This window comes from Vombatus ursinus, unplaced genomic scaffold (assembly GCF_900497805.2).
Source record: "Vombatus ursinus unplaced genomic scaffold, bare-nosed wombat genome assembly UNPS02014798.1, whole genome shotgun sequence".
Classification (NCBI taxonomy): domain Eukaryota; kingdom Metazoa; phylum Chordata; class Mammalia; order Diprotodontia; family Vombatidae; genus Vombatus; species Vombatus ursinus.
In genome coordinates this window covers 78,887,833-78,910,176 of record NW_020954576.1, presented here as the reverse complement: position 1 = coordinate 78,910,176, position 22,344 = coordinate 78,887,833, and the positions used below count along the sequence as shown (strand labels likewise).

The window sequence follows — 22,344 nt, the reverse complement described above, 5'->3', positions numbered from 1 at the left end:
GAAATTCTTAGCTTCACAAAAAGGCCTCCTTTTCTGTTCTACTTTGTATATGGAATGTTAATTTGTGGAGGTATTCATTAAGTTCAGAATTTTAAAACAAAGCTTAAAAGGCAATTATTTTCTTCTAATCATTTTACTTCCTGCCATTTAGCAGCAAATTCTCCTAAATGAGTGATTTTTATGGTAAATCAGAAGACACACACTAGAAAAGGAAAAAGAAAGCTCACACACAAAATTTACATATCCAAGCAGAATTTATTGAAAGTTACTCACTATAATCAACTAAGACCCTCAGAGGGGCTGGATATGGATGATGCTGCCAATCTTCAATTCTGTGTCTCAAGGTGAACCTCCACTAATGGGGTGACTATTAGCTAGCCGGGTCAAAATTACCTGGCAGTATGGCACAGCAGCAAAGACCACTTTCCACCTTTCCCTTTTCACACAGAAAAGGTTTCATCTCCGATATGTGCCAGTGATATTTCACCAGTTTTCCCTACTTCCCAGGGTCTCCAGGGTGGATCAAGCTATTAATATCATCTCCAGATCTACATTTCAGGGTCTTTGATTCCTATAATTTGTGGAGGGGTCAGAAGGAAGGAGAAAAGAAGCAGGGAGAGAATCTGGATCACCCAATGGCCAACTTGCAAATATAGTTTGTCTTTTCCTGTGGCCTTGGTTGGGCTTGACATAGGTAACTATTATAAAGGTCTTCCTTGCAAAACAAAGAAGGAAAATGCCATTAAGTTTGTTGATCACCTGAATTTCTGACAATTTCATTCTCCTGATCCAGTCTGCAGACTCTTAAAACATGCCACAGATTGTTAACCAGTCAGTGGTTAGGTTAACATTTATTCAGAGCTTTTGCTTGGTATTTCACATATCAGAATCTCTTACATTAATTAGATGAACCAGCAGGAAATTTACCAGGGGATAGAATAGGACCTATAATAGAATAGAGAAAGATTATTGTCTCCTAAGTTCTGGACACTACATTTCTATCAATGCAGCCAAATATGTGTGTGTATGTATGTATGTATATAAATATATATATATATATACACACACATATATGTGTGTGTGTATGAATGTGTATATGTATATGTGTGTATATATATGCATACACATACATATATACACATATACACACATATGTGTATGTGTGTGTGTGTGTGTGTGTGTATGTATATATATATATATATATATATACATTTTTTAAAAACTCATGCTATTCATGGGACTTGGAGTTATAAGGGACCTTGCTGGTCATCTAGTTCAGTTTCCTCATTTTATAGAAGAAGAATCTCAGGCCTGGATTATATGTGTACAAGATCATGTAGGCTGTAAGTATCAGAGTCCCATGAATAATAGTATGACAAGGTGTTACGCAAAGGTTCAACAATTAATTTCACAAATACAGAACTAGATGATAAAATTAGAAGAAAAGAACTTGAGGGTTCTAGGCTTACAAACTGGTTCTATCCTCTATTGTTCACTCCACCACCACCCTATCCCCTCTGCCATAGCCAATCAATCTTCAAATCCTGTCATTTCTACCTTGATAACAAGAGAGAGTTCCAGATCTCACCCAAAGGGCAATTCCCTGAAGTCTCTAGTATAGCATCTGGGGATAGGGATGTGATGAAGACTGCCAACTCCTCTCAGGTTGGCTTCTTCCCAGAGTATTAATCTCCCTTTGGCAATCTAAAGTGGGGTTGGTATGGTCCAGCTTTTCTCTCAAAGCTGGAAGCCAGAAGCATAATTGCAGATCCCTAACCTCAAGATTGTCTTCACTGTAATGGGAGAAACAACACAAAAAAAGACTTAAAAATTAGAAGTATGGCCTGAGTTGGCACTCTCTCAAAATGGAGGTTCCAGAGGTTCCAATTAGAGGAAGGGAAGTTAGTAGAGGAAAGATCTTCCCAGGCGAGAAGACTAAAGGGGTGGAGGCATGTTTCAGCATAAGAAAGCTGATGCAACATGGTGAAGAAGTCAAGAGAGTTAGGATCAGAGCCAGGAAAGCAGGACAGAGAAGGTAAGAAATAAGTCCCAAGGAATTCTAAATCACAGACATCAAAAAGATGTTCTGCTTTCCACATTAATCCACCTGGGAACTATTCTGTGATATAACTCTATCTCACCTGTGCAAAGTGGTTTCTTTTCCTTTTTTGATAGGGTTATTAAACTGGTTAAGTAGGGGGAATGTTGGGAGCTGCATTGTAGCCTGTCAATAATAGTAGATCTCAATTCCAGTACATGTTTAGGGAAAATGGAGAAATGTGGGCTAGGTAGCATAGTCAAATGGTTCAATAGTTAGCTGAATGTGAATTAATGAGTCAATACTCTTCATTCATTTAAACATTTATTGAGCTCCTAATGCATTCATTATGCTAGGCATTTAGGGTCTTCTCCCTGCTATTCAGGTGTTTACATTCCAAAAGTAGAGGACAGAGAGACTGTCTTCAGAGTCAAGAAGGCCTGAAGCTCAAATACTGAACTCTTAAGATAATATTTCTGATGTTAAGGAGGAAAAGTACTAAAAGCAGACTTGTTGATTTATTGGTATTCATTTATTTGAAACCAAAAGGTTGTCTTACTGTTTCTAAGACATTTTGAGAACTTGCACAGCATCCTTATGACCCAGGTTAAGTCAGGTCACCTCTTTGGGCCCACGTTTCCTCATCTGTAAAATATGGAAGTTCAACTATGTGGCTTTGTACATTGCATCAAGCTCCAAATTTCATTTCATTGACTGTGTGACTAAACTTCTCAGTACTCTGGATATTACTCTAAGATATAAATTGAGAGCCAGTTCTGATCGTTGTCAGGAGGGAAGTTCCTTAATGGGGTCCCCTAAACCATTGAAATCACACGTCCTATCCAAAATGTGCTAGGGATTGGGGATCCAAAGGCAAAAATGAAGCACTCCACTCCCTCAAAGAGCTTACAATCTACAGGAAGTGACCACATGTTCACATAGAAGTATATACAAGATAAATATCTACAAATTAATCTGCTAGCAGCTGGAAAATAGCAGATGTTACTTTGATCAGCAAGATGTCACCTTTAATCATTTCATTTCCTCTCTACCCTACCTAGCAGCTGGTAGAGTCAGGAAAGGCCATATATAGGAAGGAAGTAGCATTAGAGCTGAGGAAAGAAAAGATGTGGTATTGTAACCAATACCATAAATTGAGTCAAAAGAAGAAAGAAAAAAAGGAAGGCTAAAAAGCCCACATGAGGGGAGGGGCATTGATCTTTACCAACAAGGAAAGAGTCCCATAACAATGAGAATTGACCTCTACCATAAGGAGAGAATCCCATATCAATGGGCTTTGGGACTGGGGTTATAGTATATTGACCAATAAATATATTGCAGAGGATTGTAATAGGTGTGTAAAAAGAGACATAAAATGTAATCAGACTATCTCAGGCTGGAAAGATATCTCTAGTGAGATATCTGATATGTACTATACATGTAGTACACCTGTGTGGAATATGTGTGTAGTATATATACATGGCACTGTGTAGTATGTATCTGTGTGTATGTATACATGTTGTCTTTGTGTGTATATATACATATATATATATGAAGTGTGTGTGTGTATACTTCAGAACTCTGTATATAAGGAACAAGTTCCTAACCTTTGGACTGCCTCTCAAACTACCAAGAGCTTCTCACTGGTAGTGTACAAATAAAAGTTGACTATAGTAAGAGAGATTTATGAATTAGGAGGGAGATCACCCTTAAGACCCTGACACATCCAGGATGAGCTATTCTGATAGTGCTTTATGTCTCTCTTACACAATTATTTCAATACTCTACAGTATATTTATTAAGGGGCAGCTAGGTGGTACAGTGGGTAGATCAGTGATCCTGAAGTCAGGAGGACCTGAATTCAAATCCAGCCTCAGACACTTACTAGCTGTGTGACTCTGGGCAAGCCACTTAACTCCATTTCCTCCCCAAAACAAACAAACAAAAAACACATAAAGTTGATCAACATACTGTAAGTCTAGTCCCAAAGTCCATTGGTATGGTACTCTCCCCTTATTGGTAAAGATCAATGCCCAGGCCCTCAGGCAGGCTTTTGGCCTGGGGTTATAATGCCATATCTTTCCAGGCTTCTGTTGCCATACTCAGTAAATTCCAATGGATCCCTATTACCTGCAGGATCAAATATCAAATCCTCTGCGTGGCATTTGAAGCACTTTACAACCTGGACTCCTCCCACCTTTCCAGTCTTCTTACACCTTTCTCTTTGCCTCCCTCCCACCACCACATTGCATCTCCTATCTCCAGGCATTTTCACTGGCTGTCTCACAAAGTTTGGCACATCGTGATTCATTTTAATTCAGTAAGCATTTATCGAGTGTCTACTACGTGCAAGGCCAAAGACCTTTGAATGAAACTGTTCTTGCCCTCAAAGAGCTTACGTTTCTCTGGGCATTCCATGTCTGGAATGCTCTCCCTCCTTATCTCTGGCTCTGGCTTCCCTGGCTTCCTTCAAGTCCTAACTAAAATTCCATCTTCTACAGGAAGCCTAAGTCCTAAGTCCTCTTAATTCTAGTGCATTCCCTCTGCTAATTATTTTCTATTTATTCTGTATATATCTTGCTCTGTATATATTTGTTTGTTTGTTGTCTCCCCACCCCCTAAATTGTAAGCTCCTTGAAGGCAGGGACTGCCTTTTGCCTCTTTTTGTACCCCTAGCACTTAGCACAGTGCCTGGCATGTAGTAGGTGCTTAATAAATGTTTATTGACTGACTGACCTCTAAGATCTTGTGATTCTGTTATTTTAACAAGTATACTGAGTCAAAACTGCCTTTTTTTTTTTTCAAGGGGGTTAGGGAAGGGGAAGAAAGAAAACAAGGGCTCTGTGTTGAGTGAAAAAAAAACAGCACCAGCAAATCAACAATGAGATAGGATTAAAATGTCTATTAAAATGCCTCTTCACATCTTCTCCCTTTACCCCTCTCCCTCTTTCCTTCCTCCTCCATGCCCAGTGCTAGATGAGTTCTATGAATCAGCAGAAAGTTTTCCTTTTCCAAAGACCAAATAAGGATTGTGGCCTGCAAGTAGTAATAAGTTGCTGTTGTTGTTGTTTTTTCTTTTAATCTTGCACACGCCCAAGGTGTCACAGTTGGTAAGGAGGGTTTCTAGGACCACAGACAATGTCCGAATCCCTGAAAGATGGAGCCGCAAAGTAGTGACTTCTTAGCTTCAAGTACAGTAAGGCTTTTCTCTGCTTCCAGAGCATAGACTTTGGACAGCCTGAGACTGCATCACCATAATAGGATCATTCTGTTAAGCCCCTATCAGGACATTTTTATTATTTGGGCTGGAAAATAGCAAAATATGTTACTTTGGTCTGCAAGATGTCACCCCTAATCATTTCATTCTCTCTCTCTCTCCCCTTCCTCTCCTGGGCTCTCTGGGTTTTCTTCCCAGCCCACCCACCCCTGGGGGTTTTTGGCAAAGAATGATCTTTTCCTTTTGTGAATATTTGTTATGCATCATGACACTGTTGAGATAATCCACATCCCCTTGTTAGGTTTGAAATGAGCTGGAGGCCATAGGAAAAAGAATTAAAGTTTCCATTTTCTGGGCAGTCTGGCTTCTGGAATGGAGGTGGGAAAGGTCAGAGTTGTCATAGATTCATTGAGTCAAGAGTTAGAAGGGACCTTAGAAATACAGTCCGATTCCCTCGTTTTACAGATGAGGAAATGAAGGCCCAGAGAAAGAAATGACTTGTCCAAACAGGGAATGAGTAGCAGAGCCAGATCCTCTGATTCCAAATCTAGAGCTGGTTTAGTTTCCCAAACTGCCCTCAGAGTTCAGGAACATTGGCTCTGAAAGGGGTGGAATCTAACTCCAGAGATTCCCAGAACAATGCTTCTGGCTTCCCAGTTAGTGAGATGCTGCTGGCTCCTAAACTGCAGATTAAGCTAAAAGTCTGGGTGAGAGACATCAGTGAAATGCCCAAATTAAATCTAGTAACACCTATCCAAGGAGAAAGAGGTAGTCCTGCTGTTCCATGTAGGGGATGAGGACTATCTCATGCCATACCAGAGGTATCAAACACTTGGTGGGCCCTCCCTAGGGCCTGAACCAGATAAAATGTAATTGAGAAGCATTTAAAAAAATTAACAAAAATACAATAGAACACAGATAGTGCTAAAACATGATTTTCCAAGCCAATGTGCCCACCCTATGGATGTGATTCAGTTTTGTGCCCCAGCTTCTATTTGCATTTGACAGCAGTTTTATAGTGCCACAGGGACCAGAAATGGTAAACAAACAAACAAAACCCAAATTATGAAGTTACCCATTAGTAGGTTCTTTTTTCTTTAGTTGAAGCTTTTTTTCCCCCAGTTTACTGACCCTTGTATGTGTATGTATATGTGTATATGTACATATATGTGTATATATGTATGTATATATATTGTATATGTGTGTATATATACATATATGTGTATATGTATATGTGTGCATATACATATATGTGTGTGTTGTGTATTTCTATAGATTTCTATAGATTTCTATATAATATACAGATTATTTATAATATATAATACATGTATAATACATATATACATGTGTGTATATCAATATATGTATATATGAATGCACATGTATATATACACCCACGTGTGTGTTATGTGTGGGAAAGATTGGAAAAGAGATTTACTTAATTTGACTGATATGAAAAACGAACTGGATTGTTTATTGTAGGTAGCCATAACGTTTCTGCTAACTACTGAGGACTTCAGTTTAACATTTTTATTAAGTGCCTACTTTTGAGGTGTATTATAGAGAAGCTCAAAATAAATCAAAATAAATAATTTTTCCTACCCTCAAGTAGGAAGCCTATATTCTATGAGGAGGGTACTACATGTAAACAGCTAAGACCTATCCTTTTAAAGGGCCCGCTCTCCACTTCAGGGGCAAATGATCCATCTGACCCAGTATCCTGTTGCCTAAAAAGACCCCAAGGGATGTAGTCGGACATGATTTTCCTCCCAGACATGGTAATGAGACTCGGATACTTACTAGCTATGTACTATTAGCAAATTTACAGAACTTCTCTGAACTCGTTTCCTCATTATTAAAATAAAAATAATAACCTCCAACTCCTCTAACTTTAGTGCCTTCTCTCTGTTAACTACTTCCTATTTTGTCCTGTATATAACTTGTTTGTACATATTGATTGGTTTGTTGCCTCCCCCATTAAATTGTAAGCTCCTTGAGGGCAGGGACTGTCTTTTGCCCTTTTTTTGTATCCCCAGTGCTCACCACAGTGCCTGGAACATAGTAGGTGCTTAATAAATGTTTATTGATTCATTGATTCATAATAATAATCCCTTGATGCACCTATCTCACCAGGTTGTTGGCAGGATCCAATGAGATGAGGTGGATAAAATGCTATGCAAACCATAACATATTAAATGTGTCATTCTTATTATTATTGTTATATCCCAGCTTTCTTTAGTAGCTATTTCTGATAATTCCATAAATTTATTATCTGTTGTATGAATTAGTGCTAAACTTACCCTGTTCAATAGTCAGAGGGTGACACCTTGTGCTTTGTCCCCTGGAAGAAAAAAAAAAGAAAGAAGGCTCATTTTTAAAAGTTCATATATTTTAATAAGAAAAGACCTTTGATACACCAGTGGTATATTTTTCTCAGTTTTCTCAGCTGTAAAATGGGGATAATAACAGCATCCACCTTGCAGAGTTGTTATGTGCATCAAATGAGATAATGTACTAACAGAAATAAACACAAAGCCTGGCACATAGTAGGCACTATATAAATGCTTGTTGCCTTCTCCTTACCCCACATGTATAATCAGTAGTCAAATATTGTCATGTCTATCTCTACAACATCTCTTGCATCAATCTCCTTTTCTCTACCCCTAAGGCTACCACCCTAGCTCACCCCTCTATCACCTCTCCCCTCTATTAATCCAATAGCTTCCTAATTGATTTCCCTGCCCAAAATCCTTTCACACTCTAATTCACCTTTCTCACAGGGGCCAAAGTAATTTTCATAAAGTAGAAATCTGCTCATGCCAATCCCCTACTCAATCAGCCACAGCTTTTAAAGCCCCTCACCGTGTGGATCCAAGCTACCTTTCCAACTTTATTCTACAGTACTCCTCTTCCCACACTCTGGGGTCCACAGTGTTCTTCCTCCTGCTCCTCACACACAACACTCAGTCTCCCATCTCTGTTCCTAATTCTTCTTCCTCCCACCTCACCTCCACCTCTTACAATCCTTTCTTTCTTCCACAATTTTGCTCAGTCCTCACCTACGTGCCTTTCCTGATTTACCCAGTTGTTAGAGTCCCTTTCCCCCAAATCTTCTTTGTACTTATTTTGCATCTATTTTTATATACATGTTTTCTCCTCCAATAGAATGTAAGCTCCTTGAGGGCAAGGACCATTTCATTCTCTTGGTATCCTCAGGGCCCAACAAATACAGTCTTGACACATTGCAGTCCTTAATAACTTGCTAGTAAAATGTACTGGGTACAAAGGAACAGCAATATTGTAAGATGATCAGCTATAAATGACTTAGCTATTCTTAGAAATACAATGATCCAAGACAACTCTGAAGGACTTAAGATGAAAAATGCTCTCTATTCCCAGAGAAAGAACTGATGGTGTCTGAATACAGATTGAAGCATACTTTTTTTTTACTTTCTTTATTTTTCTCGAGGTTTTTTTTTGTCTATGTTTTCTTTCACAACATGACTATTAGGGAAATGCATGACTTCACATGTATAACCTATATCAAATTGCTTGCCTTCTCGATGAAGCGGTGTAGGGAGAGGGAGGAGGGGAGAGAATTTGGAACTCAAAGTTTTAAAAACAAATGTTAAAAATTGTTTTTAATGTAACTGGGAAAAAATAAAATACTAAATAAAAATTGAAAAAAATAATTTGCTGGTAAATTGACTGATTAAATAATCTTAAATCAATAAAACAGAAGTCCACATATGGTAAATGGTATGAGTAGTGTGTAGCAAGGCCATGAAGCTTCCCCACTGTGTCACAATTGCTTGACCTGCCCTGCCCTCCATCTTCCTGTCCCCTTTTTGCACTCACAGGCTCCTGGAAAAGGTACAGCCAAATCCATCCCTCCCAAATTTTAGTTCTAGTACTTTTTTTAGACTTGGAGAATCTCCAGAGTAATTTGTAAAGCCTGGCCCAGCTGCCATAGAGGAAAGGCAAAGAGAAAGAGGGCTTTAGTACCATTCTGGAGGAATTTCATCTGCAGAAAGAGAGCCAAAGAGCAGGGAGCTATAGGGAAGTAGAGCTCTTGACCTCATCCCCTTCACAAGTTCAGCTCAGAGTAGAATTGTGAGTCCAACGTCTCAGCTAGAGTGGTGAAGTGGGGATGGGGGTAGAGTGGAGACCCACCAGAAAAGGGAAACTCTTTTACTCTTCTATGGGTTTAGGAATGAGTTCTTTCTGTTTAAATAAAATATATATTACTTTAATTCCTTGTGAACCTGAGTGGGAGTTGATGATTACGCTTTAGGGCAATATCAAATACTGAAACTATTCCCAAGTGCCATCTGAGTAGGGTCAAGAGCCATAGAAGTGAGAGGTCTACACAATGACCCAGGCACTGCACATCTAACACAAAGGCTTCAGGTACATAAAAGCAAGTGGTATAAGAGTTCACACTGGTGACACAGCAGAGGGGGAAATCATCCCAAGTACAAGATGATAGCAATTTGTCTGGAAAAGATACAGAGGTCCAAGTGGTCTGTAAGGTCCATGATAGTCAACAGTATGAAATAGTGACCAAAAAAAATCTAATGTTATATTAGTCTGTGTTAAGAGAGAAAAGAGGGTGTCTAGAAAGGATAGTGATGGTATCGTTATGCTCTGCCCTACTTAGATCATTTCTGGAGTATTGTATTCCATTCTGGATGGCACATTTTTTAGGAAGGACAAAAACAAGCTAAAGAGTATCCAAAGAGAGGGTGATTAGGATGGTGAAGGGCCTCAAGTTCATGCCAGATGAGAACTGGTTGAAGGAACCAGAAATTTTTAGCTTGGAAAAGAGAAGACTTAGGGTGGATGTGATAACTGCCTTCAAATATCTGAAAGGCTACCATCTGGAAAAGGGATTTTGGGCCTTAGAGGGCAGAAACAGGAACAATGGGCAGAAGTTTCACAAAGGAAAATAATAGACTTGATGTAAGGAAAAACTCCCTAACAATTAGAGCTCTCCACAAATGGAACCAGCTGTCTCAGCAGGTAGAGGGTTTCTCTCTTCCTAGACTAGGTCTTCAAGCAGAGCCCAGTTGGCCAGTTGGTGGATATGCTGTGGTCAGATATTAGGTGGCCTCGGAGGTCCCTCCACACTCAGATTCTGGAAAATGATCTCACAATTGTTGTTGGTAGTATTGGTTGTTGTTCTCAGAGTCTCCTATATAGGCTTAGTGCTGCCCTCAGTGAAGAAGGTACTGCCAATAAGGATTTAGATATATTTAGATGTAGTTTGATACTGAGATACAGAATCATAGAATGCTAGGGCCAGAAAGGACCTTAGGTATGAGCTAATCTTAACTCCTCATTCTGGGGACAGCTAGGTGGTACAGTGGATAGAGCGTGGAGCTAGGAAGACTATCTTCATGAGTTCAAATCCAGCTTCAGACACTTCCTAGCTGTGTGACCCTGGGCAAGTCACTTAACCCTGTTTGTTTCAGTTCCTCATCTGTAAAATGAGCTGGAGAAGGAGGTGGCTAGTGTCTTTGCCAAGAAAACCCCAAAATGGGGTCACAGAGAGTTAGACACAGCTGAATTAGACTCAGCAACAACAAACTCCTCATTTTACATCTAGAGAAACAGAGATTTCAAGGAGACACTGCTGGGTAGTGGTGTCTTTAAATCCTTCACATTGCCTAATACGGTGCGTGACACAGTGGACACCTTGTAAATGTTTTTCTACTGGTTGATTAGCCGGACAATTCTGATAAAATCTACATTTTCCAAAATTTCCACATTCTACTTTTCCTGAAATATTCACCTCAACTCTTTGCTTCACAAGGGGTATGGGAAAATGCACTGTGGTGTAATAGAATTGGAATCAGGACCCACGTTTGCATTCTAGCCCTACTATTTATCATTCGTATGACCTTAGAAAAGTCACTCATCTCTCTTCATCTGTAAAATGGAATTCATAACTGCCAAACCCATTTCCATTTATCCCTTCTGCCTCAGTGACTCTTTTCGTAGCTCAGTTTTGGTAACGCCATGAGGCAAACATGATGATGTGTAGAAATGGGAAGTCATTGTGATAATCAATCAACAAAAACTGATTAAGTATGCAGAACAAAGCACATTATTTGCTCTCTCTCTTTTTTCTTTTTTTTTTGTTTGTTCCTTCTTTCTCGTGGTTTCTCCCATTGGTTCTAATTCTTCTTTACAACATGATAATGTGAAAATGGGTTCCATATGAATGTATATGTAGAGCCTATATCAAATTGCATGCCGCCTTGGGGTGGGGGGAGGGGAGAGATGGGGAGAAAATTTGGAACTCAAAATCTTATGGAAATGAATGTTGAAAACTAAAAATAAATAAACAAATTTTTTAAAAAAGAATTTATTAAGTGCTTAGAGTATGCCAGGCACTGTACTGTGTACTCTATCATCTCCCACCTCTGGGCCTTTGTACTGGCTGTACCCCCTGCCTTGAATGTTCTCCCTCCTCACTTCCATCGCTTAAAATCCTGGGCTTCCTTCAAGACTTAGCTCAAATGCTCCCTTCTGCCAAAGGCTTTCTCTTTCTAAGTTACCTTCTATCTACTTTTTATCTTTTTTGCATATATTTATCTACTTATGTATATGTTATCTCTTTGAGATAACATATGTATTAGAATGTAAGCTCACTGAGAGCAGGGACTATTTTGCCTTTTTAATTGAGTCCTCAGTTTAACACAGAGTCTAGCACACAGTAAGCACTTAACAAATTCTTGGGGCAGCTAGGTGGTGCAGTGGATAGAGCATTGGCCCTAGAGTCAGGAGGACTTGAGTTCCAATCCGACTTCAAATACTTGACGCTCACTAGCTATATGACTCTAGGCAAGTCACTTAACCCCATTGCCTAGCCCAAAAGAAAAAAAAAAGTAACAAATTCTTGTCGATTGATTGAATTAAGATGGAATCCATACAGTTCATTCAAAGAAGCCTCTAAATTTACCACCCCCAAGAAGCAAACACTCAGGAGGCGTGGCTATTTGACCTCAAAGAGCAGGAATAGATGCATTATGGGATGGAACTCAAGGACTGGATGGGACAAGGAGGAGCTCTTGCTGCATCATGTAAGGAGCTGACAGGTCAGTCTGTGTGTGACTCTCTGTCTCAGGTGGAACCCATCCTGGTAGGCAGGGATGACCTGGATATGACACCAGTTTCCTTCCGTCACTCAACAGGCCACCAGCAGCTGAGCAGAGACCTGGAACGTCTGACACAGCTTTAGCCATGCATGAAGATGAGGCTCAGTGAGTACACACTGACAGGTGACTTTGGCAAATCAGAAGCTCTATCTACCCAGACAAATTCATTGTGGATAGATTTGGCCAAGTCTTCCAAAAATCAGTCCAGTAAAGCAAGGGATCTTAATTTTAGGATCAGATGAGAATTATAGGAACATGGTTTTTTGATGAACTATGATTGCTTGTTTCTCACCTAGCTGCACTACTCTGGGCCCTCTCTGACTCCTCCACCATGCCCCCAGGGAGCTCATTATTGGGAAAACCTCATCATCCCACAAGATCCCATCAACCCTGGGACTCCATGTCATCACTGCCCTCTGCCTCTCTGATTGGAGTGTGGGGCCATGAACTCCAAAACCTCCATTTAAGGAGAGAGCTCATCTCAGACATCTCTTCATTTCTAACCTCGGTTCACTACTTTGGAATTCCTCTGACTTCTCCACCATGCCCCCATGTTGAATGCCTTCTCCCTCTCCTAGCTTTTCAGTTTCCTTTCGTGTGCTGTCTTCCCCTATTAGATTGTAAGCTCCTTGAGGACAGGGACTGTCTTTCTTTTTTCATCTTTGTGTCTCCAGGACTTAGCTCAGTACCTGGCATATAGTAGATAATAAATAAATATTAACTATTGACTCTAGAATTGGAAGAAAACTCAGAGACCATCTAGTCTAAGTGTTCTCAACATTTTTTGCGGCACAGAGACCTTCTAGGGGTGGGGAACCTGCCTTAGACAGTCTGGTGAAGCCTACAAATCCCTTCTCAGGATAATGTTTTTAAATAAATAAAATAAAAGTAGTTGGGATTCCTCAGGAAACCAATTATATTGAAATACAGTTATCAAAATATTTAAATAAACAAGTTCATGGGCCCCAGGTTAAGGATCCCTGATCAGTCCAATCCTTTCATTTGCTTTCCCATGACCAAGCTGCAACAGAGAAGTAGCCACCTACCCATGAGGCCGACAGGTCTAGTGGTCTCCTCCTTCCTTCAGAGGGGAAGAAGTCAAAAGGAACAGAACACGTTAGAAGGCCTGAAAAAGGAGAGGGAATGAGACAGAAACATCAGGGAGAAGAATAGACATTAAGGGAGGTAGTGTGCCTTGGATATCTAAGACGTCCGACTGGATCTCCCCAATGGTGCTCAACACTCAGTTTATTCCTTTCCCCCAGTCCCACATACTTAGCTCACTGCACTCCCACTCCTATATCCCTCTCCAAAGTCTGTAGAAAACAGCAGTAACAGAGATGGAGTGCCCTTGTTGCATTCCAAGGCATGTAGGCGGTGAATGGAGGACAACATGGGCAGAGGTGATAGGGTCAAGGAGAGCTTTCTCAATCCTTGGGTCTGTTCTCTTTCTTGCTCTGACACGTTTGCAGCTGTTCTCTGTTCTTCTTTAGACTTATTCATGTTCCATGAATTACACTCCCACCATCTGAGTCTTTATCCTTGGCTACTGTAATTGTCTGATAAGGAGGGCCTGAAAGAATGTCATCAACTCTTTGGTCCATAGCCTTAAGGGTATTGATGTTTCTCTTTCCTCCTCCTCCTCTCCATTTCCCTTTCTAGATATTCAAAGAACTCAAGGTTCAGCTGGCAGTTTGACCCCTGTCTCCAATCTCCAAACTCTGTAAATATTTCCTTTTTGAGAAACTTGATGCTAAATATGGAAAAGGGAGCTAGATTAGATAATCTCTTCCAACAACGGTGCTTGAGAGGTGGCCACATTGGAGCAGTGGGTCAGCTCTCTGTTGGTTCCCTGTGAAAGTTCTCTGAGAGCCTTTGGGGTCAAAAGCCTTGGCAGGAACTGTAACAGGATGGTTACTGTTCTGCTTATCATTTCTTTGATTTGTAAGGATTACTTCCAGGAAAACAACAGATTGCATTAAGGCTTGGCTGACTGCGTTGTCTGCATTTTCAGTGTTCCAGCTGAGCTCCAGCGGTCAGCACACAGGGGCAGTTCAGGTCAGGACACTATGTAATTCACACAGTTTGACCCCATCCCACAAACCTTTGAACGTTCATTCTAGTGAAATCAGATACGGGTTTTCAGGACAGATTAAAAAATGAATGTTAGATAGGAGTAGTATGCAGTAAATCTAATTTGCCTATGTACCTGTTTGAAAAGGATAATTTGTAGACCAATTCTCCCCTTCCAGATGCTCCTAAATGTATTCTCTGTCCTGTTTGGAAGTCCATGAAAAGGGAAGGAGGGGGTAAAGACTGTAGGGTTGGGATAGGATAGGATGCAGAGGAGGATGTTTCTTTAGTTCTGGGCCTGGAGAAGAAGGACTAGGGCCTTATCAGAATTTTGCTTGGGGCCTGGAATTTAAACTTACTTCACATTCTGGGTTAAGAAATTAGGTTTAAAGGTTTTGTTTTTTTTAAAGGAAATACTTCAAAAGCAGTGTGAGGTGAGTTCCCTTCCCTCCCTTATCCACATCAATAACACCCATACATATACCATCACCTTATACTGTTATAGGTTTTTTGAAGCAAATCAGTTAGCAAAGATATTAGAATAGTATCTTAGTCTGGATTTGAACTCATGAAGTTGAGTCTTCCTGGGTCCAAGACCAATGCTTTAGTTCCTTGAGAGAGATACATTTTTGCCTTTCATTGTATCCCTAGCCCTTCCCACAGTGCCAGGCACATAGGAAGCATTTAATAAATGCATGCAGATGGATTATGTTCAATAATATTTCAATATATTAATATATTACAATTTGTCTATCTGTTACCTGATCATTGGACATCTGCTCTGTGTCCAGTTTTTTATGACTACAAAAAGTGCTATCATGAATATTCTAATATATAAGCATATATATTTGTATGTACACATGTGCATATACCTATGTATATACATGTATGTGTGTTTATAAATTTATAAATGTTTTGTATATAAACTTATATATGTTTTATATCTATGCATATTTAAACTACATAGATAAACTTAATATTTTTGTAAATGTTTAATTTGTGTGTGTATATATATATATATACATACACACACACACATATACACATATAAGGAAGCCAAAGACAGAAAGTTTGTACATGTATGTATACACACATATGCATTTGTGTTCAAGTATATGTAAATGTGTATATATATATATATACATAAGTATATATGGAGGTCAAAGGCAGAAAGCAAGCTTACAAATATGTATGTTAATGACAGAAAGTAAGTTTACATATATGTATACACACATATATGCATGTGTATGTAAACTTGCTTTCTGTCTTTGACCTCCATAGGGTATAATCCCGTGTGACATTTAGATCCCTGGGTCAAAGAGGTAATCCTCTTTCCAAAAGAATAAGGAAAATATGGGCCTAACCTGCAGTATCCAATGAAGACTTCAAAATAGATACCCATAAATTTCCACAGTTATTCAATGCCTCACATTTTTGTATTTCTGTAGCAGCTAGGTGGCACAGTGGACAGAGTGCTGCGCATAGAGTAAGGAAGACTTGAGTTCAAATCCAGCCTCAAGACATTTCCTAGCTGTGTGACCCTGGGCAAGTCACTTAACCCTGTTTGTCTCAGTTTCCTCAGTTTCCTGTAAAATGAGCTAGAGAAGGAAATGGCATACCATTCCAGTATCTTTGCCAAGAAAACTCCAAAAAGGGGTCAGGAAGAATTGAACACAACTGAAAAATGACTAAACAACAAAAAGTTCTGCAGATGCTGCTTCTCTTGGATGCCTAGATCTAAGACTCTCTTTAAGGATTCTCCATTTCCTCATCTATAAAATGAGGTCATTGCACTAAACGACTTCTAAGGTTCTTTCTATTATCCCATGAGCTGTGATTTCAGGCTGTCTGGGTCCTAGGAGGTACTCCATCTCCTGACACAGCCACTTTGTCCTCTCCTTGTCTTTCAGAGTTGCTGTCACCAAAAACTCATTGTTTTGCGGCAAGGCTTCTGATGTGCCTCCCTGGCATCAGCTAGACTGTTCTTCAGATGATGGATGCAGGGTCCATCACAAGGCCTATCCTTGAAGGCTTTCTAGCTGGCAAGGACTTAGTGGTGGTACACTGGAATAACCTTTGAGAAACTAGGATACCTCCATAACTCAATGAGTTATCAAGCATTTACTAAGCACCCACCATGTGCCAATCACTGGAGAGACAATAACAAAAATAAAGTAGTTCTTGCCCTTAAGGAGTTTACATTCTATCAGGGTTGGCAACAATTATATAAATATATATATATACACACACACACATATATACATACATACACATATAACTAGAGAACTTGGGACGTGGGAGTGTATTCTAGGCATGGGGGACAGCCAGTTCAAAGGCGTGGAGAGGGGAGAGTGTGAAGGACAGTAAGAGGTCAGTTTGGCTGGACCTTAGAGTGTCGGAAGGGGAGCAGCGTAATAAAGTTGAAAACTGTGGGGACAGAGCAAACAGGACGGGGTGGGGAGGGAAGAAGAAAGGGGGAGAGAGATGGAGGGAGGAAAGGAGGAAGGGAGATGGAGAGGGAGAGAGAGAGAGAGAGAGGTTCAATTCCAGGAGCCATAATAATTCATCCATTCCTATATTTTGTCATGCTATTTCCCCCTCCTGGCATGTATATTCTGTGTCTATACATATCTGCTTCTCAGTTTTCCCTGTGACTTCGGAGAGTTCATTTTACCTCTGGGTCCTCCATGAGGAGGATGGAAGAGAAAATTAGACAGAGTGTCAGAAACTCTATAAATATAGAGATGGAAGGATAAGGTAGCTTTTGAACTGGGAAAAGAGCACCTGGGGGGAGGGGGAGGAGAGGTGTAGCTGAAGAGTAACCCAAGTGTCAGATGAGGTATTTTCTCTCTTGATCTGGATAAGCAGAGCAGAGCTCACCACAGGAACTGAGAGGCAGTTGGGGCTGGCCAAGAGAAGGGGAGAGTATCTAAGCTCAGTCGTTAGCTTTACCAACAAGCCAGGCAGCAGCCTCCTTCCTGGGTCCCCACCCGGCCAGTACATTGTGTTAAATTTTCAAAATAAGGCTCAGATTTTATTTTTCTTAGCTAGTGGGGGGTGGGGGTAGAGTTAGAGGTGACAAGGAAGGAAAAGGTAAGCCCTAAACGTAGCATTCACTCACAGGGCCACTTGTTCTTGCCAGAAGGAGGCCTAAATGAAGCTTTTCTTCCTCCCCCTTCTTCTTTTCCCATGTAGACACCCCATTCCCCTGGGCCCACTCTCCCCAGAGGGGGCCCCTCAAAATGGCCTTTCTTCCACACTCCATCTGCTTGTCTCTGACACTCAAAGTGTGTTTCAAGCCTCATTCTCTCATCTTCAGCATTTTCAGGCAACCAATCTGAGGAGCGAATGGCTCATCGGCTAATTCATGGTATTTAGATTCTAACTCACTGAGAGACCTAATGATTTGCTGATGGAGAAGCAGTTTGGAAGCAGTGGGTCTTCTGCTAGAGCCCCTCCAATCACATCTAAGTGGTTGCCTAGTCTTAGGGAAAGGGCAGGGAAATCAGAAGTCATCAAGGAGTGTTCTGAGTGTGTCCAGATGGCATGGATCAGAATATGTCTTGATGGGACTGAGAAAGCTACTCTCTTGTCAGCAGAAGCTGCAGAATTCAGCTGCAAAAGTTAGAAAATTCCCAACTCCTTTGTTACCGTTGGAAGGGCATACCCTTTTAGCTGGTTTCCAATGAGAGAGATAGGTACTGATCTAATCACACTCTCTTTGCCAGTCCACTTGTCACCCATGGTACAATTCATGAGATACAAGGTCAAATGCAGGAATTTTATACAGATGTAGCATCAGAAGTAGTTCCCAGGCACATTAAAAAATGCCCAGCATGTGGCCAACTTAGAACATTTTAGAATTTGCAAAAATGGCTCTTACAGCCTAATTGGTTGTGACATCTCCTCTAAAGGGACTAAGGCTGATTGACACCTTAGCCAGCCGGTGATAGATGGAAGATACAGAAACTGAAGGCTGCTGAACTGAAGGCCTCCTCTGTTGATTCAAGACAAAAAGGTCCCAGAAAGCTCAGAGTGTTGGCTGCTACTTCATATAGACTGCAAACACAACCAAATCCCCAGCCCGCTATTTAATGTAATCCTTACTACTTCACAAATCAATGTGGAGAGAGAGAGAGAAAGAAAGTGAGAAAGAGTGAAAGAGTGAGTGAAGAGAGAGAGAGAGAGAGAGAGAGAGAGATTTCCAACTGAGCCCTATGTGTCCCTAGATGGGTAATTCCCAGTGTCCCAATGCAGTTATAGTCTTATTGACATAATAATAATAACTAGTACTTATATAGTACTTTAAGGTTTGCAAAGCATTTTACAAGTATTATCTCATTTTGTCCTCACAACAACCCTGGAAGGTTGGTGCTATTGTTACCCCCATTTTACAATGAGAAAACTGAGGCAGAAAACAGTTAAGTGATTGTCCAGGGTCATATAAGGTAGTAAGTGTCTGAGGCCTGATTTGAACTCAGGTCCTCCCGATGTCAGGGTCCATTGCACCAACTAGCTGGCCAGGGCAAGAGTCTGGAATCAGGGGCTATGGAATAGATTGAAGCCAACTGGATTGTCTCTATGACCTTGGCTTCATTTTCACTGTGCTCTAACCAGCTGTCAAAAGACCAAAAGGGACACAACTAGATAATCTCAGCGGTCTATATTTCTGTCATTCTAAACGATATCAAATGAATCTATGATTCATTTTACAACTGAGAAAAACAAAAACAATAGGTGAAATTACCTACCAATTCTCACAGAGCGAGGGCCAGAGCCAAGAGGTGCCGTCCAGGCCTCTCTCTGTTGGTTAGCCCAGGACTAATTTTAAAGTTGAAGACAGAAGACAGGAAGTGGGGAAAAGCCAACTGAAGGGATGTCAAGCTGAAAATCCACTGCGTCATCAGGAGAGGGGAAAAGAAGGCTTCTCTAGTTTTCCTTGATAAAAGCAGACACAGGAAGAAAACAGTTTGTTGAAACACTGGGTACTTTGGCAAGCACAATTGTGACATTTGTTTCTGTCCTTGGGAAGCAAAATCCTTGAAAAGAAAAGGTGGTGCTTTGTTCACATGTCAGTTTTACAAGAAAAAATGTTAAGGCATGATAATACAGAATTTGTTGGTCTGGGTTTTTTTTGCTTTTCATTTAGCTTTATTCTTTTTTTTTAGAATCTATTGAAGTACTAACAGTTTCTAGTGACCCTCCCTGTCACTATTCAGCTGATGCTGGGAGTTTGTCCACATTTCTCATACACTGGTATCATATACTGGGACATGAATCAAAGACCCTGAAGAAGTGAGGAAGGAGGGGATTAAAGGGGAAGGAAAAAAAGTTGTTTGAGAATAGATACCATTGGCCATTAACACTAGAAGGACCAGGTACATCAACTGAGGCAAAAAAAAAATCATAATTTTCCTCTGAAATGAAAATTCTCATCCTATTTTCTTTGCATTATGAATTTTTTAAAATGCATGATATCAGTTGATGAAACTCAGTTCTTTAGAGTTATTTTAAAATTCTGATTCTTCTATTAAACATAGGTAAGTACAGTCAGCTCTCTGTTTTCTGCAAGCAGAGAATCTCTCCTACCTTTTTATAGTACTGGGGCAGCTAAACCAGGAGAGCATTAAGGCCAGGCCCAGAGGAAGGTGAGGAGGCGAGAGCTTGCGGGAAGTATATATGTATCTAACCATAACTCTGAACTGAATATTTCTCTGACCGCATTCTAAAATCGAATACCTAGATTGCATAATTTATTTGAATTTTAGTTGGATTATCTGGGGAGGGGGTTGTTGTTGGCAGTTGTGGGAGTTACGTCATCCAGGCTTTTTCTTCCCCTCCTCACTTTCAACAATAAAGATTTGACATTGAGTAAGTAACAGTTGAGGTCTTTCTATAGAAGGAAAGTGTGACCTTCTGTGACCTTAGGTAGGTCACTCATCTTCCTTGGGCCTCAAGTTCTTTATCTATTAATAGAGGGGATTCTAAGGTCCCTTCCAGTTCTAGAATCATGGGCTATGAATCTCAGGGGAGAGACAAGTAGAGCCCCTAGGATTCAAAGAGCTGGAAAATGCCTAAATCATGAGGGGCTTAAACCAGGTGACTCGGAGAGTTCTTCCACTCCTTCCTTAATTTCTCTCATCATCCAGTCCTTTCCTTCCAATCCTCCCTTCTTTCCCCTTCGCTGCCCTCCCTTGTCTTGCGGTGATCTGACCTTTCCCACCCCCTATCATAAATTTAGAGCCAGAAGGACCTCAAAGTTCACCTACCAACCCTTCCATTCAGATTGCAGATGAGAAAACTGAGGTCTAGAGACCAGACTTCACCAAGTCCACAAAGAAATTAAATAGCAGAGCTAAGATTTATACGCAGGTCCTCTGACTCCAAACCCGGTGCTCTTTCCACTTTCTTTTTCCTCCCATCCTTTTCCTTCCTCCCTTCTTTTCTTCTTTTCCTAGCAGCCCCCACAATTGCAAGGTTATCTCTAAGGGAATAGGAGACCGGGACGGGGGTGCTTAGGAACAAATTTGAGGCAAATAAATATTCAGAGCAGACTTGAAGGAATTAAAAAGTCACCAAAAATATAACATGCAGTCTCACTGTTTGAGGAAGAGCCAAGGACCAACTCCTATTCCCCCTCTCTTAGTCGTAAAGGAAGGATGAGTACATTTAATTCAGTTCAGTTTGACAAGTATTTACTATGTGCCTGATAGGAGGGGGAGATACAAAAACAAAACAGTTCCTACCCTTGAGGAGCTTACAATCTTTCATCTTCTTAGCACCAGTTGCTAAGGTTTTCCCCAGTAAAGCTTTAGAATTGTAAGAAGCTCAAGAGTCGTTCCAACCCTACCTGAACTCCCTCTATGGTGTAGCTCTGCTAGGGCTCATCAGGGCTTTGTTTGAAGATCTCCAATGATGAAGACCTCATTATTTACCAAGAAATCCCATTTCATTTCTAGACAATCCTTCTTCTGAGCAGCTGGCCCCAAAGGGGAGACAACAGTATGATTTGTAAGGATACCATCTTGAGGATGGTGTCGAGTACCAGCAAAGTCTTTTTGCCTTTTACTTTAAACAGACTGGCATTCTCTCTGTTCCTCACACATAAGGGACTCTGTCTCTCACCTCAATGCTTTGCACTTACTAGCTGGTCCCCTCCCCCCATGCCTAGAACCTACTCCTTCCTCACCTCCATCTCATTGAGTCCCTCACTTCCTTCAAGGACCTGGTTCAAACACTATCTTGTACACAAAACCTTTCCTGATCCCCTTCAACTGTTAATGCCTCCCTCCCTAACTACCTAACATTTATTTTGTATTTGTTCTGCATGTGTCTGTAAGGGTGCAGTCAGAAATAATCTCACTCCCATTTAGCTATGGCACATTTATCAGGTGAGAATACATTCCATTGTTCACTAGGTATGAACATGACCTGGACACTTTAGTAGGCTGAACTGTTCAGATTGGATGGGAAAACTTGGTCATGCCACCTGGGTTTTCTTTAATAGTTAGTATTTATATAGCACTTTAAGGTTTGTAAAGCACTTTGCAAATATGATCTAATTTTATCCTCATAACAACCTTAGGAGGTAGGTGCTATTATTATCCCCATTTTGCAAATGAGGAAACTGAAACTAAGACAAGTGGAGTGACTTGTTCAGGGTCACAAACCCAGTAATTATCTAAGGCAGGACTTTCTGGCTCTAAATCTAACTCTCTGTTCCCTGCCCTAGGTGAACTAAACCAGTTTAAAACCCAGGAATCAAACAAAGTGGAAAGGAGAGAGTATTCTAGTTAGCTAAGCCCCCATGAAGGAACTGACTGTGGGCAAAGGAGCAGAACTACAGGTCTTGG

General features: G+C 40.6%; 1 long non-coding RNA gene across 2 annotated transcripts in view; it reads right to left on the bottom strand.

Annotated features, from left to right (window-relative positions):
- Positions 1–274: 274 nt before the first annotated feature.
- LOC114049592 overlaps positions 275–22,344 on the bottom strand; it is a 54,545-nt gene continuing 32,475 nt past the window's right edge. Inside the window, exons 2-4 of one of the 2 annotated variants that reach the window (XR_003569880.1) lie at positions 13,465–13,544; positions 7,556–7,596; positions 275–945 (exon numbers count right to left, since the gene is read on the bottom strand). This is a non-coding gene — a long non-coding RNA (uncharacterized LOC114049592). Of the gene's footprint in view, positions 946–2,601; positions 2,684–7,555; positions 7,597–13,464; positions 13,545–22,344 lie in introns of those variants that run through there. The other variant, XR_003569881.1, reaches the window with a different exon arrangement.